Source organism: Myotis lucifugus, unplaced genomic scaffold, assembly GCF_000147115.1.
Source record: "Myotis lucifugus unplaced genomic scaffold, Myoluc2.0 scaffold_10, whole genome shotgun sequence".
Taxonomy (NCBI): Eukaryota; Metazoa; Chordata; class Mammalia; order Chiroptera; family Vespertilionidae; genus Myotis; species Myotis lucifugus.
The window spans coordinates 9192272-9199764 of record NW_005871058.1 but is presented as its reverse complement, the minus strand read 5'-3'; the positions used below and the strand labels follow the sequence as shown (position 1 = coordinate 9199764).

Genomic DNA, 7493 nt, shown 5'->3' with positions numbered 1-7493 from the left:
ACATGTCAGTAGTGGAATGATCCACCCCTTTTTACTTGCAAAGGATGAACAGAAAGCTACTATATTTCTCTAGGACACTTACAAAGAGTTTTCTTCACCTTAAGAAGAAACTGAATAAAAGTAAATGTCCATTTATCTCAATATTTTAAAAAGTCAATATAACTTTGGAGTCTGACCATCCTGTATTTAATTTCTGGTTCCATACAACAGTTGGACCTCTATAAAGCCTTCATTTCCCATTTGAAATTTGGGTATGATAATGTTATCTTTTCATATATAGATGGTCCCCAAGTGATGACAGTTTGACTTAGGATTTTTTACTTTCAATACGCATTCAGTAGAAACCATACTTCAAATTCTGAATTTTCACCTTTTCCCAGGCTAGCAATGTGCACTATGATACTCATGAAGCTGAGGAACTCCCAGTCAGCCACACGATCATGAGGGCAAACAACCGATCATCTGTAGTGAACTGTGTTGCCAGCATTTTAAAAATATTATTCTGAGCACATTTAAGGTAGGTTAGGCTAAGCTATGATGTGTGATAGGTTAGGTGTACTAAACGCATTTCTGACTGACGATAGCATTTTCAACTTTCAATGGGTTTATCGAGATGTAGCCCCATTATAAGTTGAGGAGCATCTGCATTTTTGGTATTAAGTTGGAAGATAACACAAAGCTGGTACTATCTTAGTGAACAGCATTGCCATCCTCTCTGTTTACAAGACAGAAACCTAGAAATTACCCCTGGCATCACTCCTTTGCCGGAAGCCGGTCCATCCTTGCTGCTTGACACAGTCGCTGCAGGAAAGAAACATCTGCACAGCATATGTTTCAATGGACCTGGCGTATATAGCATACTGTTCTTAATATGTTTGCTCCCTTTAGCGCCATGTGTTTTAACCAAGGTCACCTCTCCAAGAAAGGTTGTTTCCCCAGGTGGGGATCTTTCCCTGAGGTTAGGGAGGGGATACAACCCCTTAATTAAGTGCCAGGCAGGTAGTTAAGCTACATAATCTTTTCTCCCTGGAATGGAGATAAGAAACGCCCTAACCTTTGTAATAGAAATTGACAGGATTAAAATCGGCTGGTATAAATACGGATGTAACAAGACAATAAACATCAGATCCTCATCAGATCCTAACCAGAACTCCGACCAGAACTTTGGCTGGAGTTCCTGGCTAGAGGTCCTGACTAGGCTGCTGATCAACTGAAGGCTGTCTTCGTGTCATTCCTTCTTCGCCGACTCCGTCCACACCTTTGGGGACCCCTGGATCCGCTGGGATTGGACCCCAGCACTCCTTCTCCTCCCCTCCCTATCCAGTCTTGTAGATATTGCGTGCAGAATGTTTTCTTGGATTTATTTACTTTTCTCTAAATTCTCTACTAGCACTTGAGCGGGGAGAGGGGGAGAAGCAGCCCCTGATAGTCAAAAGCTGGCCTGACAATCATAACAAAGCCATATTATTTTCCAGTTGGACATACACAATCTCATAGACTACCAACCTCAGACAAGATTACTCTGAACCCATAATAAAATGAGAGAGAGTAAAGCTACTTCATACTTTGTCTTGAGCCACCATAAAATACCAAATACCCCCCTCTCTTGTCTAAAATGAATAACTACCACTTCTTAGATTTTTTACATACCCAATCATAGAACTGCCCCCACTGCCTCACAATATCTAATCTAAAGCAAATCCCCATTTTCCTAAATGCTCCCCCCAACTCACCAACACAAAGCCCAAATTCTATAATTGAATGTATAGTCATGAAGTGTCTTAGTAAGAGAAACACCCTCTCACTGAGACAGTTCATGACTGATTGTTCCTTAGGTATCCTCCCTCACTGCAAGAGTAATAAACCCACCCAGCCAGCATGGCTCAATGGTTGAGCATCGAACGATGTTTCTATCTCTCCCTCTCCCTTCCTCTCTGAAATCAATAAAAATCTATTTAAAAAATAAAAATATATTTTAAAAGACTAATAAATCTAACTTGTTCAACTACAGGGGTATTCTTCCAGGTCTTTGGCTAGAGATCACACCTTAATTGGAGCTCTTTATATCTCTTGCTAAGTCTACTCCAATAGTTATGGTGTTCACTAATACTTATTACATTTTACAGAGAATTATTCTGTGGTGGTGGTAATAATTGCTTTCAAGAAAATTTCATAAGCAACAAATACCTCATCTGTTCATTCATTGTTCCTAATATTTACTAGGTACATAGCATTGTGACTCACAAGTCTAGACTTTATAGAGCTGTATTTATTCTACTTAAAATAATAGAATTTAATATCTAACATGGACTGGGAATTCAGGACAATAGTGCAGTTGCTTATCCATCAGAGACTGCATACCAGAACACAGAATCTGAGTACTGCATAATTCCAGCACTGTACCCATGGGCTCTTTTATTTTATTTTTTTATTTTTTTTATTTTTATTTTATTTTTTAAAAAAAACACTGGGAAACAAACCCACAACCACGATGCTCCAACCAGCAGAGCCACCCACCAGGGTTCCATGGGCCCTTTGATAAGGTTGATTTCTCAACAAGAGATTCCCAACTATGCTCAACAACTAAATTTTATTTTTTTATTTTTTATACATTTTAAAGTTTAAAATGTTTAAAGCATTATTTACACATAGGTAAGAAAAGAAGACAGAACCCAAGACTGAATCCTGGTCATATTGCGAGGTACCACTACAGACTTGTTTTCCCCTTTGCAAGAACTCTGTGTGCCTTCCTACATCCTTCTCCCCATGAGCTGCAGGTATTGCCACACCCTGACAATGTGGTCAGAGGGGTCAAGGTTCAATTCCCATGTGTGCCGTAACCGCCTTAAAAAGAAACTGCTCTGAGAGAAACCAAGATGGCGGCATAGGTAAACACCGGAAATTGCTGCCTCACACAACCACTTCAAAAATACAACTAAAAGACAAAACGGACATCATCCAGAACCACAGGAAGGCTGGCTGAGTGGAAATTCTACAACTAGAAGGAAAGAGAAAAGCACACTGAGACTCAGAGGAGGTGCAGAAGTAAAGTGCAGAGGTACAGAGGGGCATGTGGAAAGGGCTGGCAACTGAGGACAAGGTTGTCTTTTTCAATTCGGAGGGAGTCTCAAGCTCCCGACTGCTCTGAACTCCAGTTCCGGGCGAGTCTCTGGGGACCCAGACTCAAAATATGGACTCTCTGGCATCGGTCGGAACTCTAGGGTGGCTTTCTCTCAGAGGTGCTTGCAGAGATTACCAGGACACAGATACTCGGGGCCTCTTAGGGTAGGACTGAAGATCAGCCATAGCTGCTTGCTTCGCTCTGTTGATTCCCTGAGACCCCGCCCCACCCAAGCTGTGCACAGAGGCTTTTGCATATGAAAGGCCTGGCCCTTTGAAAGCTGAAAATTACCTAACAAACTGCAGCTGGGTCAGAGACCCAGAACTTCCAAAAGAACTTCCCACAGCAGTTTGCATTGCCTCATAGCTGGGCCTCATCTGGGCACCTCCAAACCCCAAACAAAGAAGAGGAATCTGCAGATCTCTCCGTAGCTCCTGCTGGGTAGCCTCAGGCAGAGGCTAAATTAGCACCTCCTTAGAGATCCAAGAGCCAGTGTACCCAGTGGTCAGAGTGGACCATCCAGATTACAACTCCTCAGATCCATAAGGGACACACTCAGGGGGCAGACTCAGTGAGCACCAAAGCCCCACTGAAGCAAGTCTTGCCCCAGAAGGGTGTCTCCAGCACAGAAGTTCTCCCACTGTAGACACAGCTGATTCTCACAGTCAATTGGCCTGGAGGTCAATTCCTCCCAGTGATACCTACAACAATCAAGGCTTAACTACAACAAGACTGTACACAAAGCCCACAGAGGGGTGCACCAAGAGTGTCCACCTCAGGTAATTGAGGAGGCTGAGCCACTGGGCCCTATAGGACACCTAGCACAGAAAGCCACTCTACCAACACAGGGAAGCAGCCAAAATGAGGAGACAAAGAAACAGGTGACAAATGACAGAAATGGAGGAAAGCAAACTACTGGATATAGAGTTCAAAACCAAACTTATAAGGTTTTTCAAGAATTTTCTAGAAACTGCCGATAAATTTAGTGAGACCCTCAAGAAATCTAGTAAGACCCTCGAGGATATGAACAAGGACCAACTAGAAATTAAGCATAGACTGACTGAAATAAAGAATATTATACAGAGTTCCAACAGCAGACTAGAGGATCGCAAGAATCGAGTCAAAGATTTGAAATACGAAGAAGCACCCAACCGGAAAAACAAAAAGAAAAAAGAATCCAAAAATATGAAGATAGTGTAAGGAGCCTCTGGGACAACTTCAAGCGTACCAACATCCAAATTATAGGGGTGCCAGAAGAAGAGAGAGAGCAAGATATTGAAAACCTATTTGAAGAAATAATGACAGAAAACTTCCCCTACCTGGTGAAAGAAATAGACTTACAAGTCCAGGATGCACAAAGAACCCCAATGAAAAGGAATCCAAAGAGGACCACACCAAGACACATCATAATTAAAATGCCAAGAGCAAAAGACAAAGAGAGAATCTTAAAAGCAATAAGACAAAAAAAGTCAGTTACCTACAAGGGAGTACCCATACGACTGTCAGCTGATTTCTCAACAGAAACTATGCAGGCCAGAAGGGAGTGGCAAGAAATATTCAAAGTGATGAATAGCAAGAACCTACAACCAAGATTACTTTACCCAGCAAAGCTATCATTCAGAAGTGAAGGTCAGATAAAGAGCTTCACAGATAAGAAAAAGCTAAAGGAGTTCATCACCACTAAACCAGTATTATATGAAATGCTGAAAGGTATCCTTTAAGAAGAGGAAGAAGAAGAAAAAGGTAAAGATACAAATTATGAACAACAAATACACATCTATCAACAAGTGAATCTAAAAATCAAGTGAATAAATAATCTGATGAACAGAATAAACTGGTGAATATAATAGAATCTGGGGCGTAGAAAGGGAGTGGACTGACTATTCTGGTGGGGGTGTGGGGGAAGGGGTGTGGGGGATGGGATAGAGACTGGAAAAAAATGGTACACCTATGAATGGGGGGGCGGTGGGTAAGGGCAGAAGGTGGGGTGGGAACCTGGTGGAGGGGAGCTACGGGGGGGAAAAAAGGAACAACTGTAATAATCTGAACAATAAAGATTTATTTAAAAAAAAAACACACAGAAATTGCTCTGGACAGTCCTGAGGGGACAGAGCCGGCCAACTCGTCCCCAGCGCAGCAGACGCCTCACATCAGATCGGCAACGTTCACGGGCATCTCGTCGATCTGCGTGGCGTAGTACTGCTCAATGTCCCGCAGGATGCGGACGTCGTCGTCCTTCACGAAGTTGATGGCCACGCCCTTCCGGCCATACCGCCCCGACCGCCCGATCCTGTGGATGTAGAGCTCCCGGCTGTTGGGCAGGTCGTAGTTGATGACCAGGGACACCTGAGGGACGTCCAGGCCCCGGGCCCAGACGTCGGTGGAGATGAGCACCCGGCTGGCGCCGGACCGGAACTCCTTCATGATGGACTCCCGCTCCTTCTGCGGCATGTCTCCGTGCATCGACGACACCGTGAAGTTGGCTTCTCTCATTTTCTCCGTCAGCCAGTCCACCTTCCTCTTGGTGTTGCAGAAGATGACGGCTTGCGTGATGGTCAGCGTGTCGTAGAGGTCACACAGCGTGTCAAATTTCCACTCTTCTCTTTCCACCGCCACGAAAAACTGCTTGATGCCTTCCAGCGTCAGCTCATCACGCTTCACCAGGATGCGGATGGGGTCCGTCATGAACTTGCTGGTCATCTCCAGGATCTCGTGGGGCAGCGTGGCGCTGAGGAGCACCACCTGCGTGGCCGGGGGCAGGTACCGGTACACGTCGTAAATCTGCTCTTTGAAACCTTGATTCAGCATCTCATCAGCCTCATCCAACACCAACATCTTGATCGCACGTGTCCTCAGACTCTTGCGCCGAATCATATCGAAGACACGCCCCGGCGTGCCGGCCACCACGTGCTGCCCGTGGTCCAGCCTCCAGATGTCCTCCCCGACCTGGGTGCCCCCGATGCAGGCGTGACACTGCACCTTCATGTAGTCGCCCAGCGCGAGCAGGCCCTTCTGGATCTGCACGGCCAGCTCTCTCGTGGGGGCCAAGATCAGAGCCTGGGTCTCACGGACCTGGCTGTCCAGACACTGCAGGACGGAAATGCTCAAGGTGGCGGTCTTGCCCGTGCCAGACTGAGCCTGCGCGATGACATCTCTCCCTCTAATGATCTGCCGGATGGCGCGCTGCTGGATGGCGGACGGCTTTTCAAACCCGAAGGCGTAGATGCCGCGCAGCAGGTCCTCCCGCAGGCCCATGGTGTCGAACGTGGGCGTCACGTCCACTTCCTCGCTGGTCTCGAATTCCACTTTGGTCATGTCTGCCTCTCTGAGCAGCCACTTCCGCGCCGTCCCGTAGTTCGCCATGGTGGAGGTGGCCGCCAGGATCCTGGGTCCAACAACTAAATTTTAGTTACCAGATGTGGATAGATGAAATTCAGCACTCCCTACCAAGTTGCAACTCACTTACTGATTGGATTTAGCTAATTGCCTCACTGATTGATTTGATGGTGGATTCTTTCCATAGTCTTGACTACAATAGAGTAGTCATTCTAAAGTCTGGAAGTTGTGAGATTAAGAATGGCGGTGGAGGAAGTGCTATAGATAGACCTTTTTTAAACATAAACCTTCATATACATATATGCTTAGCAAAAAGCCTAAAGAGACCAAATCCAAATTACTAGCAGTTGCTATCGCCAGAAAGAAAACTGGCTAGGAGGAGGAAGCTGAAGAAAAAGAAACTTTCAGTTTTTACTTCATATACTTCTGCAAAGAAATATAGCTTATAATTTTTTAATAATTAAAAAAAAGAAAATTTAGATTATGTAACCACGGCCGCTCCTCTTCGTTACTGTTTCTACAAGATGAAGCCACTTGTTCCCAACGAGCTTCCGAAAACACAAGTTTCTAAAACACTGTTTCCATCTCCCACGAAGCCCTTGTTCCCAGAAGACCCCCCTCGAGAGCTACCCTTCGGGGGAGCTGTTCCTCCTGTGATACCACCACCGAGCAGGGCCCCCGCCTCTGCCCTGGGCCCCGGAGCCCCAGACAAAGGGGCAGAGAGCCCCGCCAGGGCCCGAGGAGCAGGGCCAGGTGCGGGGCTGCCTGCGGGGCTGCGGGGCGCCCTCTCCACACAAGATGGTGCCCTTCGCGCTGCCACCGCACACTCTGCAGGGGACCGCCATGCGCCACCGCACACTCTGCAGGGACCCGCCATGCGCATCTGAGCCAAGCCGGACCCGAGCCCCCTGACCCAACCGTCTTTGGGGAGAAAAGCCCATAAAAGGCCGTCCAGGAAGCCGGGCCCCGGGTTCAGCAGCCCCGTCCCCACCAGCGCCGAAAGCGGGCAGCGCACTCCCAGGCGCGGGACTCCACG

General features: G+C 46.5%; 1 non-coding gene and 1 pseudogene across 1 annotated transcript; both read right to left on the bottom strand.

Annotated features, from left to right (window-relative positions):
- LOC111824991 lies at positions 1–131 on the bottom strand. The gene has a single exon (XR_002828097.1).
- Positions 132–5241: 5110 nt separating this feature from the next.
- On the bottom strand, positions 5242–6496 carry LOC102441372 (annotated as a pseudogene).
- Between the last annotated feature and the right edge of the window lie 997 nt (positions 6497–7493).